Source organism: Lycium barbarum, chromosome 6, assembly GCF_019175385.1.
Source record: "Lycium barbarum isolate Lr01 chromosome 6, ASM1917538v2, whole genome shotgun sequence".
NCBI classification, from domain to species: Eukaryota; Viridiplantae; Streptophyta; class Magnoliopsida; order Solanales; family Solanaceae; genus Lycium; species Lycium barbarum.
Window position 1 is genome coordinate 2,902,123 of NC_083342.1, and position 12,986 is coordinate 2,915,108.

At 40.5% G+C, this 12,986-nt stretch overlaps 2 long non-coding RNA genes across 2 annotated transcripts; both read left to right on the forward strand.

Moving 5' to 3' along the window:
• The first annotated feature begins 779 nt into the window (after nucleotides 1-779).
• LOC132599463 (uncharacterized) lies at nucleotides 780-2,794 on the forward strand. The gene is made up of 3 exons (XR_009566828.1): nucleotides 780-901; nucleotides 1,649-1,723; nucleotides 2,534-2,794. It is a non-coding gene; the product is annotated as an uncharacterized LOC132599463 (long non-coding RNA).
• Nucleotides 2,795-8,603: 5,809 nt separating this feature from the next.
• LOC132599464 (uncharacterized) lies at nucleotides 8,604-10,594 on the forward strand. Its single transcript, XR_009566829.1, has 3 exons — nucleotides 8,604-8,683; nucleotides 9,431-9,505; nucleotides 10,318-10,594. It is a non-coding gene; the product is annotated as an uncharacterized LOC132599464 (long non-coding RNA).
• The last annotated feature ends 2,392 nt before the right edge of the window (nucleotides 10,595-12,986 follow it).

Genomic DNA, 12,986 nt, shown 5'->3' on the forward strand with positions numbered 1-12,986 from the left:
AAAGCTAAAGGCTTAAAAATATTTTTTATCTTTCTCAAACATTACAAAAAGTAAAAAAGAGCTTAAAAACCAATAAGCGCTTGAAATAAGCCAATCCAAACACCCTCTAAATTTAACAAGAATTGTGGAAAAAAATTTAGCGGGAACTGTGCTGAATTATGTCTGTTAAATTTAACACGGATTGTGAAAAAAAGTAAATTATTGGGAACTCATAGTTAAAGGTATAATTTTTGTTATTCTTGATTTATTTCTAGAGTGTTGTGGCTTTTGAAGGTGTTGTTTCTAGTACTGCTATTTTTTATATCTTTTTGTTGTCTGGTACAATTTTTTGTGTTACATATTTTAGAATTTGACAGGAGTTTATTGAAAGTATGCGTCCTTTTTTTCTTCGTCTTTCTTTCCACCATTTTCGCTATGGATAATTCTATTTGGCACAACTCTCTGAGAAGTGTAACGACCCGTTTGGTCGTTTAGCACTTTTGAACTCTTTTCCGTTAAAATACCCTTTTCGTAGTTTTAAAATGGTATTCTTGACTTGCAAGGATAGGTGGGATGGTTATACAATTGACGAGTAAATTTTAGAATTTGTCTATTTAATGTGTGTGAGTATTTTATTCATAAAAATATTATTTGTACACATATAAGGTATGAGTTGGAGAATTAAATAAGTGGTTGGTAAGCCTAATTTATACTTTTACAGGTTAGTTGGGTGATTAAGTAATCTGAATAATTTTATAAAAGAAAACTGGGCTAGGCCCATTTATTCCTAGCCCACATATAAGGATACGAGATATATTAGGGTAAAAGAGCTCTTGGCTATGGGGAAATAACATTTATTCGAAGGGAGTGACTAGGGCTTTGGATGCGCCGACAGTGAAGCACTCTTCAATTTAAGCTTAAGGTAAAAGTGTACTTAGTCTATATATTATTGGTTCTTGTATTCTTGCTAGATAAGGATTTGCTAGAACTCATTATTAAATGTAAAGTCCGAATGGAGTAGATTAAAGAAAATCAACATCTGCAAACAATGGTCACGTTCTTTATTGTTATTTTATTTTCTTCCAACCATGTAAATGCTTTATTGGTCCTTTTGAAAATTCTTTGGATAGTAACAATTGGTAAGGATTAATGATAGTAGTGGGTTCATAAAGTTGAAGTAATGATGATAGGAGTAATGATTAAAGGGTTTCTACAAATTTGCTAACTTGAAGTTATGTAACTTAGGCTACAGTGATCAGAATTTCTTTTTCACACGTTATCATGATTGCACTTTAATTCTAATACATAGGGTATATGTAATTGAATATTTTGGTAGTGAATAATATAAATACCTTCAGAATCATGGTATTTAAATTGTGAAAAGTTAAATTTTTGTCCGAAGTTAAGATATTGGAGTAATTAAAGGTTTCGAGTCCTAGTCCTAAGAAAGGGGAATTAATGATTTGATAGTCTATTTATGGATGAAATTGACCAATTTTAAAATATATGATCCTTAGATAATGGGTGAAATTATTTTTCAATAAAATTCCAATCTTGCCCTTGTGGGCCCAATGCCACTTTTTGGGGTGCGATTTTGGGTTTCGAATATAAATATAGCAATATGGGTGTCCTTAGATTCGTATTCTAACGTAGATCGCATACTTTATAGATTTTGATCGTTCAGAGGCTCTACGCGAAGGGAAGGCATTGGTTTAATTGTTCGTGACACTCGCTCGGCATCGAGGTAGGTTACGGTCTACTTTAGTTAGACTCTGATTAGAGAATCGTATGTAGTTGTAGAAAGTGACGGGGATAGCATGATAGGCCTTCGGGCATGAAGTGGAGGTAAATTCCAATTAGGTTGATTTGTCAGCTGTTATGTGGGCTTGTCGCCAAATGTGTTATTTTTGTGATTATCACTTGTTTGTATTTCCGTCACGTACTAGTTCACTCATCACATGAAAAGGAATGGTAATGTTGATAATTGAACAGTGGACAGTAATATGACTTGTACTTGTTGATCTATATTGGTGATATTGTTGAGACTGATATCATCCATGACATGCTTTCCATATTATTGTTGTGATGATTGGTGAGGGGAGTGATTGAGAGACTCCGAGGTCTTTGCCCGAGATGGAGAGTGACAGAGAGACTCCAAGGTCTTTGCCGGAGATTGAGAGTGATTAATAGCCTCCGAGGTTTCTGTCGGAGAGCACGAGTGGTACATGGACTTCGCGGGTCCTCCATGGGTCATGGCTTTGAGGCACTGCCCTTAGCATGTGTGTACGAGAGTGGAGTGAGAGAGGTGACTATTGCATTGCATTCATCCACTCATATATTTGACTGATCACATAGTGAATTATATCTGTCTTGGTTGATTTCATGATTCCTTTACACTTTACTTGTATATGATACGTGACCATACATGTTTGCTCTATGTGCTACTTGTTGGTTTCAACTTCTTCATGCGTTATCTAATCATTGTCGGCCTATGATGTTTACCGGTACAAGTGTTGTACTGATACTACTCTTGCTGCACTTTTGTTGAGTGCAGAGTACGATCCAGGTTCCAGTTCTACACCCCGTGGCTGATGCGCGAGGGTGATATCTTTCAGTCATTCAGGGTGAGCTACTTGGTCGTCTGTGGCCCCTGAAGGACCTCCTCTATTTATTTCTGTTTTTGTATTCGACAGACAATATGTAGCCTTCGGGTATTTTCAGACTTCTATTCCGTACCATGTTAGCGCTCTTGTACCCTTTGACCACTTTTTCGGGGTTGTCGTGACATTTCTAGTTATGATAAGTATTTAAGACTTGATAACTTATTCTTATTAAATTTTCCGCTTATTTAACCTGTCAATAGTAATGTGGTTTGCTACTCGGAGTGATAGTGTAGGTGCCACCATGACTCGCGAATTGGGTCGTGACAAGTTGGTATCAGAGCCTCTAGGTTAATTGGTCTAATGAGTACAAGAGCAATGTCTAGTAGAGTCTTGCAGATTGGTACGTAGACGTCCGTACCCATCCTCGAGAGGCTATAGGACATCTAGGAAACACTCTACTTCTTTTTCTCTTTTCGTGCTAGTTCAATCCGATTGGTATCTGGTTCATTCTTTTCATGCGAGATTGTTCAGATCGGTATCTTAACCTCATTTCTATGTTCCCTCATAGATGGTGAGGACGCGATCGACCGCTACTGGAGGCCAGGAGCCTGCACCAGCACCTGCATCCATACCCGTTGCCCGAGCAGCTGTCCGTAGGCGAGGCAGGGGACGTGGCAGAGGCCGTGCAGCTAATCCAGATAGGAACCAAGCACCAGCACCTGCTTAGGACCCTGACAGAGATTTGACTCCGGAGCTTGACGACATTCCGGAAGAGGAGATTAGGGCTGCTGAGGCACAGCTTGGGGGCGCTGCTACTCCTGATTTTCAGGAGGCTGTGTTTCGAGTGTTGGGGTACTTTGACAGTTTGGCTCAGGCGAACATGATTCCAGTTGCTCCAGATGGCTCGCAGACTAGAGTGGGAGGTCATACTCCTGATGCTACGGTTGCTCCAGGATTTCGGACATCGAGGGTATTGCCGGTAACAACAGTGGCTCCCCGTATTGATGCTGCTCCAGCGCCTGATTTTGCTCTAAGGCCTATGGATGGGCCAATGTTGACCAGTGAGGAGCGAAAATTGTTCGAGGGATTTACCAAAATGTCTCCTCCTTGGTTCTATGGTACTCCCGGGGAGGATGCATATGAGTTTATTGTTAGTTGTCATGAGGTGCTTCATAAGTTGGGTGTAGTGGAGTCTCACGTGGTCGATTATGTTTCCTTCCAGTTAGTTGGGGATGCCAAGCAGTGGTGGAGGTCATACATGGAGTGCCGACCAGTTGGATCGCCACCTTTGACCTGGACCCTGTTCTACCAGGTGTTCCTGGAGAAGTATGTCCCTTGTACTCTGAGAGACACAAGAAAGGATGAGTTTTCGACATTGGAGCAGCGGGGTAGGTCGGTTGCGGAGTATGAGACCAGATTTCTCGCGTTGTCCCGTTATGCGACGGCATTAGTTCCCACAGAGGCTAAGAGAGTGAGGAGATTTGTGAAGGGTTTGGACCTTCCTCTTCGGCTGGCCACCTTACAGTTGGAGGCTTCTAGGCCTCATTTCAGTCAGTTGTAGAGCATTCCAGGAGGGTCGAGTCAGAGATGGGTCGGGCAGATAGTGGGGGTGGCGACAAGAAAGCTCGTAGATTGGACAGTTTCAGAGGTCCTATTAGAGGTGGGGGACACTATGACAGGGTTCGTCATCATCCCTATAGCCGCCCCATCCAGTCATCACTACAAGATTCGGCAGGTGGTTCTTCAGGTTATAGCGGGCACAATTCTGAGCAGACTTCCCGAGGTTCTTACTCTCGATCTTCAGACCGCGGAGGGTATTCTGGTTCTTCTATGACAGTTCAGCAGCCTATGGCCAGAGGAGCATGTTTTGAGTGTGGCGAGACAGGGCATTACGCGAGAGAGTGTCCTAGATCTAGGCAGGGTTCCAAAGTTCTGACATCTAGGCCTCTAGCATTGCCAGCTAGAGGAGGAGGATATTCTAGTAGAGGGGGTTCACAGTCGGGCAAGGGTGGCCATTAGCCTAGCAGAGGTGGTCATCAGTCTGGTAGGGGCAGCGCTCAGTCAGCGAGAGAAGGATCTCAGGCAGTCCGTGGTGGTCGTGGAGGCACACAGTCCGAGGGTAGACGTGCCCATTTCTATGCTTTTCCAGGTAGACCAGAGGCCGAGGCCTCTGATGCGGTTATCACAGGTATTATTTCGGTTTGTCACCGATCAGCTTCTGTCTTATTTTATCCGGGTTCTACTTTCTCTTATGTGTCCACCTGTTTCTCTACGGGTCTAGATATGCTTTGTGACATGCTTGATGTACCTATTCGTGTCTCTACTCCTGTCGGAGATTCTGTAATAGTAGATCGGGTTTATAGGTCTTGTGGGGTCACGTTTATGGGGTATGATACTTGGGTAGACTTGGTTATTTTGAATATGGTGCACTTTGATATTATTTTGGGCATGGACTGGTTATCTCCTTATCATGTTATTTTAGTCTATCATATCAAGACAGTCACGTTGGCCATGCCAGGTATTCCACGGTTAGAGTGGAAAGGTACTTCTAGTCCAGCACCTAAGAAGATCATATCATTTCTTCGGGCGAAGAAGTTAGTGGATAAGGGATGTTTAACATATTTGGCTCATATTCGGGATACTAGTGTGGATACTCCTTCCGTAGAGTCAGTGCCAATTGTTTGTGAGTTCTCAGAGGTTTTCCCTGCAGATTTGCCTGCTTTGCCGCCTGATCGAGATATTGACTTTTGCATTGACTTGGAGCCAGGCACCCGACCGATTTCTATTCCACCCTATCAGATGGCTCCGGCAGAGTTGAGAGAGTTGAAGGAGCAGTTGCAAGACTTGGTGAGCAAAGGATTTATTAGACCCAATATTTCTCCTTGGGGTGCTCCCGTTTTGTTCATGAAGAAGAAAGATGGTACCATGCGGATGTGTATCAATTATCGGCAATTAAACAAGGTTACAATCAGAAATAAGTATCCAATACCTCGCATTGATGACTTATTTGACCAGCTTCAGGGTGTGTCGATCTTTTCTAAGATTGATTTAAGGTCAGGCTATCATCAGTTGAAGATTCGAGCGGAGGATGTTCCGAAGACCGCTTTCAGGACCCGTTATGGTCATTATGAGTTCTTGGTGATGTCTTTCGGGCTTACTAATGCCCCTGCAGCCTTCATGGAGCTGATGAATGGGATCTTCAAGCCTTACTTAGATTCATTTGTGATCGTGTTTATTGATGACATCCTGGTGTACTCTCGGAGTAAGGAAGATCATGAGAAGCATCTGAGGATCGTGCTTGGCCTGTTGAAGGAGAAGAAATTGTATGCCAAGTTTTCAAAGTGTGAGTTCTGGCTCAGTTCCGTGGCCTTTTTGGGACATGTAGTGTCCAAGGATGAGATTATGGTTAATCCCAAAAGATCGAGGCGGTTAGAGATTGGGCCAGGCCTACTTCAGTGACTGCGATTCGGAGCTTCGTAGGCCTTGCGAGTTATTATCGCCGATTTGTGAAGGGATTTTCATCTATTGCTTCCCATTTGACTAGGTTTACTCAAAATAATATGCCTTTCCAGTGGTTCGATGAGTGTGAGGAGAGCTTTCAAAAGCTTAAGGCTTTATTGACTTCAACCCCGGTTTTGGCTTTACCGGTAGAGGGAAAGGACTTTACTATTTATTGTGATGCTTCACGCATTGGCTTGGGATGTGTGTTGATGCAAGAGGTTAAGGTGATTGCGTATGCTTCGAGACAGTTGAAGGTTCACGAGAAGAACTACCCCACTCATGACTTGGAGTTGGCTGCAGTAGTTTTCGCTTTGAAGATTTGGAGGCATTACTTGTATGGAGTTCATTGTGAGGTCTTCACAGATCATCGTAGCCTTCCGCATGTGTTTAGTCAGAGATATTTGAACTCGAGGCAGCGTAGATGGATGGAGTTGCTCAAGGATTATGATATTACTATTCTTTACCATCTGGGAAAAGCTAATGTAGTAGCTGATGCGTTGAGCCGAAAGGCAGTGAGTATGGGCAGCTTGGCACGTCTGATTGTGGGAGAGCGTCCGTTAGCTATGGAGGTTCAGTGTTTGGCTAATAGTATGGTGAGGCTCGATATTTCAGAACCTGGTAAGGTTCTAGCTTGTGTGGAGGCGAGGTCGTCACTTTTAGAGCAGATTAGGGCCCATCAGTTTGAGGATGTGAAATTGTGCAAGATTCGGGATAAAGTGCTAAGTGGAGAAGCCAAAGAGGCTATTCTTGATGATGAGGGTGTTTTGAGGATTAAGGGGCGCATTTGCGTTCCTAGAGTTGGTGATTTGATTCCGTTGATCTTGAAAGAGGCTCATAGTTCCAGATACTCTATTCATCCAGGAGCAACAAAGATGTATCGTGACTTAAGGCAACACTATTGGTGGGGTAGAATGAAGAGAGACATTGTGGAGTTTGTTGCTCAGTGTTCGAATTGCCAGCAGGTTAAGTATGAGCACCAGAGACCAGGTGGTGTGCTTCAGAGGATGCCCATTCCCAAATGGAAATGGGAAAGGATTGTTATGGATTTCGTGGTTGGTCTTCCGAAGACTTTGGGCAAGTTTGATTCGATTTTGGTTATTGTGGATAGGTTGACTAAATCTGCGCACTTCATTCTGGTTCAGACTACTTATAACGCGGAGAAGTTGGCCAGGATCTACGTCCGAGAGATAGTGCGATTGCACGGGGTTCCTATTTCCATCATTTCCGACAGAGGCACTCAGTTTACTTCCCATTTCTGGAGGACTTTACAGAAAGAATTGGGAACTCAATTAGATATTAGCACCGCGTTCCACCTGCAGATAGATGGTCAGTCCGAGAGGACTATTCAGGTACTTGAGGATATGTTGAGGGCTTGTGTTATTGATTTTGGTGGTCATTGGGACATATTCTTACCCTTGGCAGAGTTTGCGTACAACAATAGCTACCATTCTAGTATTGATATGGCGCCATTCGAGGCCTTATATGGTAGGAGGTGTCGTTCTCCTATTGGGTGGTTTGATGCTTTTGAGGTTCGACCTTGGGGTACAGATTTGCTGAGGGAGTCTTTGGACAAGGTCAAGCTTATTCAGGAAAAGCTTCTGGCAGCTCAGAGTAGGCAGAAAGAGTATGCTGACCGGAAGGTTCGTGATATGGAGTTCATGGTGGGTGAGCAGGTCCTATTGAAGGTTTCACCCATGAAGGGTGTGATGCGATTTGGGAAGAAGGGCAAGTTGAACCCGCGGTTTATTGGCCCTTTTGAGATTCTTCGTCGTGTTGGCGAGGCGGCTTATGAGTTGGCTTTGCCACCAGGTTTGGCAGGTGTTCATCCGGTATTTCATGTTTCCATGTTGAAGAAGTACCATTCAGACGGGTCTTATATCATTCAGTGGGATTCGGTACTATTGGATCAGAATCTATCCTTCGAGGAAGAGCCGGTAGTAATCCTAGATAGGCAAGTGAGAAAGTTAAGGTCCAAGGATATTGCTTCGGTTAAGGTACAGTGGAAGCACCGTCCGATTGAAGAGGCCACTTGGGAGGCCGAGGCGGATATGCGGAGTAGATATCCTCAGTTGTTCGACAGATGAGGTACCCTTTTCTCCATCTTTCCCTTGTCGTTCGAGGACAAGCGATTGTTTGATTGGTATCTGATGTAACGACCCGTTTGGTCGTTTAACACTTTTGAACTCTTTTCCGTTAAAATACCCTTTTCGTAGTTTTAAAATGGTATTCTTGACTTGCAAGGATAGGTGGGATGGTTATACAATTGACGAGTAAATTTTAGAATTTGTCTATTTAATGTGTGTGAGTATTTTATTCATAAAAATATTATTTGTACACATATAAGGTATGAGTTGGAGAATTAAATAAGTGGTTGGTAAGCCTAATTTATACTTTTACAGGTTAGTTGGGTGATTAAGTAATCTGAATAATTTTATAAGAGAAAACTGGGCCAGACCCATTTATTCCTAGCCCACATATAAGGATACGAGATATATTAGGGTAAAAGAGCTCTTGGCTCTAGGGAAATAACATTTATTCGAAGGGAGTGACTGGGGCTTTGGATGCGCCGACAGTGAAGCACTCTTCAATTTAAGCTTAAGGTAAAAGTTTACTTAGTCTATATATTATTGGTTCTTGTATTCTTGCTAGATAAGGATTTGCTAGAACTCATTATTAAATGTAAAGTCCGAATGGAGTAGATTAAAGAAAATCAACATCTGCAAACAATGGTCACGTTCTTTATTGTTATTTTATTTTCTTCCAACCATGTAAATGCTTTGTTGGTCCTTTTGGAAATGCTTTGGATAGTAACAATTGGTAAGGATTAATGATAGTAGTGGGTTCATACGGTTGAAGTAATGATGATAGGAGTAATGATTAAAGGGTTTCTACAAATTTGCTAAGTTGCAGTTATGTAACTTAGGCTACCGTGATCAGAATTTTTTTTTCACACGTTATCATGATTGCACTTTAATTCTAATACATAGGGTATATGTAATTGAATATTTTGGTAGTGAATAATATAAATACCTTCAGAATCATGGTATTTAAATTGTGAAAAGTTAAATTTTTGTCCGAAGTTAAGATATTGGAGTAATTAAAGGTTTCGAGTCCTAGTCCTAAGAAAGGGGAATTAATGATTTGATAGTCTATTTATGGATGAAATTGACCAATTTTAAAATATATGATCCTTAGATAATGGGTGAAATTATTTTTCAATAAAATTCCAATCTTGCCCTTGTGGGCCCAAGGCCACTTTTTGGGGTGCGATTTTGGGTTTCGAATATAAATATAGCAATATGGGTGTCCTTAGATTCGTATTCTAACGTAGATCGCATACTTTATAGATTTTGATCGTTCAGAGGCTCTACGCGAAGGGAAGGCATTGGTTTAATTGTTCGTGACACTCGCTCGGCATCGAGGTAGGTTACGGTCTACTTTAGTTAGACTCTGATTAGAGAATCGTATGTAGTTGTAGAAAGTGACGGGGATAGCATGATAGGCCTTCGGGCATGAAGTGGAGGTAAATTCCAATTAGGTTGATTTGTCAGCTGTTATGTGGGCTTGTCGCCAAATGTGTTATTTTTGTGATTATCACTTGTTTGTATTTCCGTCACGTACTAGTTCACTCATCACATGAAAAGGAATGGTAATGTTGATAATTGAACAGTGGACAGTAATATGACTTGTACTTGTTGATCTATATTGGTGATATTGTTGAGACTGATATCATACATGGCATGCTTTCCATATTATTGTTGTGATGATTGGTGAGGGGGGTGATTGAGAGACTCCGAGGTCTTTGCCGGAGATGGAGAGTGAAAGAGAGACTCCGAGGTCTTTGCCGGAGATTGAGAGTGATTAATAGCCTCCGAGGTTTCTTTCGGAGAGCACGAGTGGTACATGGACTTCGCGGGTCCCCCATGGGTCATGGCTTTGAGGCGCTGCCCTTAGCATGTGTGTACGAGAGTGGAGTGAGAGAGGTGACTATTGCATTGCATTCATCCACTCATATATTTTTGACTGATCACGTAGTGAATTATATCTGTCTTGGTTGATTTCATGATTCCTTTACACTTTACTTGTATATGATACGTGACCATACCTGTTTGCTCTGTGTGCTACTTGTTGGTTTCAACTTCTTCATGCGTTATCTAATCATTGTCGGCCTATGATGCTTACCAGTACAAGTGTTGTACTGATACTACTCTTGCTGCACTTTTGTAGAGTGCAGAGTACGATCCAGGTTCCAGTTCTACACCCCGTGGCTGATGCGCGAGGGTGATATCTTTCAGTCATTCAGGGTGAGCTACTTGGTCGTCTGTGGCCCCTGAAGGACCTCCTCTATTTATTTCTGTTTTTGTATTCGACAGACAATATGTAGCCTTCGGGTATTTTCAGACTTCTATTCCGTACCATGTTAGCGCTCTTGTACCCTTTGACCACTTTTTCGGGGTTGTCGTGACATTTCTAGTTATGATAAGTATTTAAGACTTGATAACTTATTCTTATTAAATTTTCCGCTTATTTAACCTGTCAATAGTAATGTGGTTCGCCTACTCGGAGTGATAGTGTAGGTGCCACCACGACTCGCGAATTGGGTCGTGACAAGAAGCTTTTGGCGCTGATAATCTTTTTTTCACCGTCTCCATAAAATCGAACTCACATAAATTATCAGCACGACGCTTGTTTCCGGGTGGTAAATAAGTAGTAGTATTAGTAGTTTGGCCTCTACTTTTGAGGTTAATTGTCGATCTCCTCTTTGAAATTTACGAAAATTCAGATTTCTCCTTCTTTTCTTTTTATAATTTTCACCACGCTCTCTTTTGTAATACAATTCTTGCGAGAGCTGGAGAAGTATCTACGAGTAAAGCACCGTATTCATATAACGGCTTGCAAGTTCGTTCGAACAAAAAGTTATTTCAAATATATGCTGATATGTCATCAATATAACGTTTGGTTTTGGATATATTATTATTCATGACAAATATAATAGTCCCTCCGTCCCAATTTATGTGATACTTTTCGCTTATCGAGAGTCAATTTGACTAAATTTTGAAGCTAAATTAGATTAGATTAACTCGATATTTTAACATTAAAATTTATATATTTGAAAACTACATAAAAAGTACTATAAATTGCAACTTTTCTCATATCAATTTGGTTAAAAAATACATCTTAAAATGTTGGTTAAAGTTTATACAGTTTAAATCTCGGAAAGCGAAAAGTGTCAAATAAATTGGGACGGAGAGTAATATTTAGTTTTTGATATAAATTTCTATATAACTAAAAATATGCATAGCAGACATATCTGTGACCAAAAAGTCACGTGGTGTCCTTTTCCTTTCTTTTTGTTTGTTAAGTGAGTTGTACGTAAACTAACACAAAAATACCATCATGATAAAAGAAAATTCATAGTGAGCAGCCTGAGGTTATAATACGTTAATTAAATAATGATAGGATTATTTAGTGAATATTCTTTTACTTGATAGATATTTGATTCATTGGACTAAAAATGGTCAATATGTATAAATATGTGTTTGGTTTAAATTGAGATAAACTTTTATTTTTAATTTTATTTGTATCTTTTTTTAAAACGGAAAAGGATTAAATATACCCCTGTACTACTTCAAAAAGGTTTAAATATACGTCTCATTATATTATGGGGCCAAATATATCTCTGCTATTATACTATTAGTTCAAATATACCATTCATCCGTTAAGTTGATCCAAGGTGGACATCTAATCCAACGTGACAATGTCATTTGATGAGGTGGCAGCGCCCCTAACTCATTTTACCCCTCCTCTCTATTTGTTCTTTCACCGTTAAAACTTCCCTCCCCTCCACCACAATTGCCGCCACCATGACCTCCCCTCTACAGATCACTGAAAAAGTTAAACTCTCATGTCATTTCAACGATTTGGTTCATCGCCGTCTTTAGCTCTTTGGAATTTTGCTGCTTTGCATTTTGTGATGAAGTGGCAGAACGAACTTAACAATACTGTTTTTTTTTTTTTCATCATAACAAAAATCAATTTCATTCATAACCATAGCTGGTTGTGTGTATCATCATTTAATAAGTACTGTTTGTTTTCTATTAAATTTGATTCCAACATTCCATTTAAAGGGGGAAAATAAGGTCAATGATTTAATTCTGGAGATAATTGACTCTTGCGATTTGAAGTCATCCTAAAAAATGAACACCTTATTAAGTAACCCTTTTTTACTGTGGTGTTTGTTGGACAATATTGTTGTCATTTGCATTTTTTTTTTTTTTTGCAGAAATCATGTGCCCAACTGTTCGTTCATTTTACGGAATATGATCGATCTCTGCTTTTATCAAGTCTTTTGGGCGGGCGGTGGTAATGGTGGTGGAGAGGCAAGAAGTTTCAGTGGTGAAAGAACAAATAGAAGGGAGAGGTAAAATGAGTTAAGACACTGAGGTGACGTGCCACCTCATCAAATGACAGTGCCACACAGACTAGATGTTCACCTCCAACAAACTTAACAGAGGAAAGATATATTTGAATCAATAGTATAACGACAGGGGTATATTTGGCTCCATAGTATAACGACGGGGTATATTTAAACCTTTTCTCATAATACAAGGGTATATTTGACCCTTTTCCGTTATTATTATCCCACATAGAGTGTGCTATAAAAATACAACAACAACATACATAATGTAATCCCACAAATGAAATCTGAATAGAATATTGTTTGTGCACCCTTGCTCCTACACTGTGACGATAGGGAGGCTGTATTATAAAATAATTCCACCCAAATATCTAATTTAAGAACAAATTCTTTTATCATAAAATAATCCAACAATTTATCCCCAGATTATACTCCTTTCATTCCATAATAAGTGTCACCTTAATTAAAAAAAATTTATCCCATAA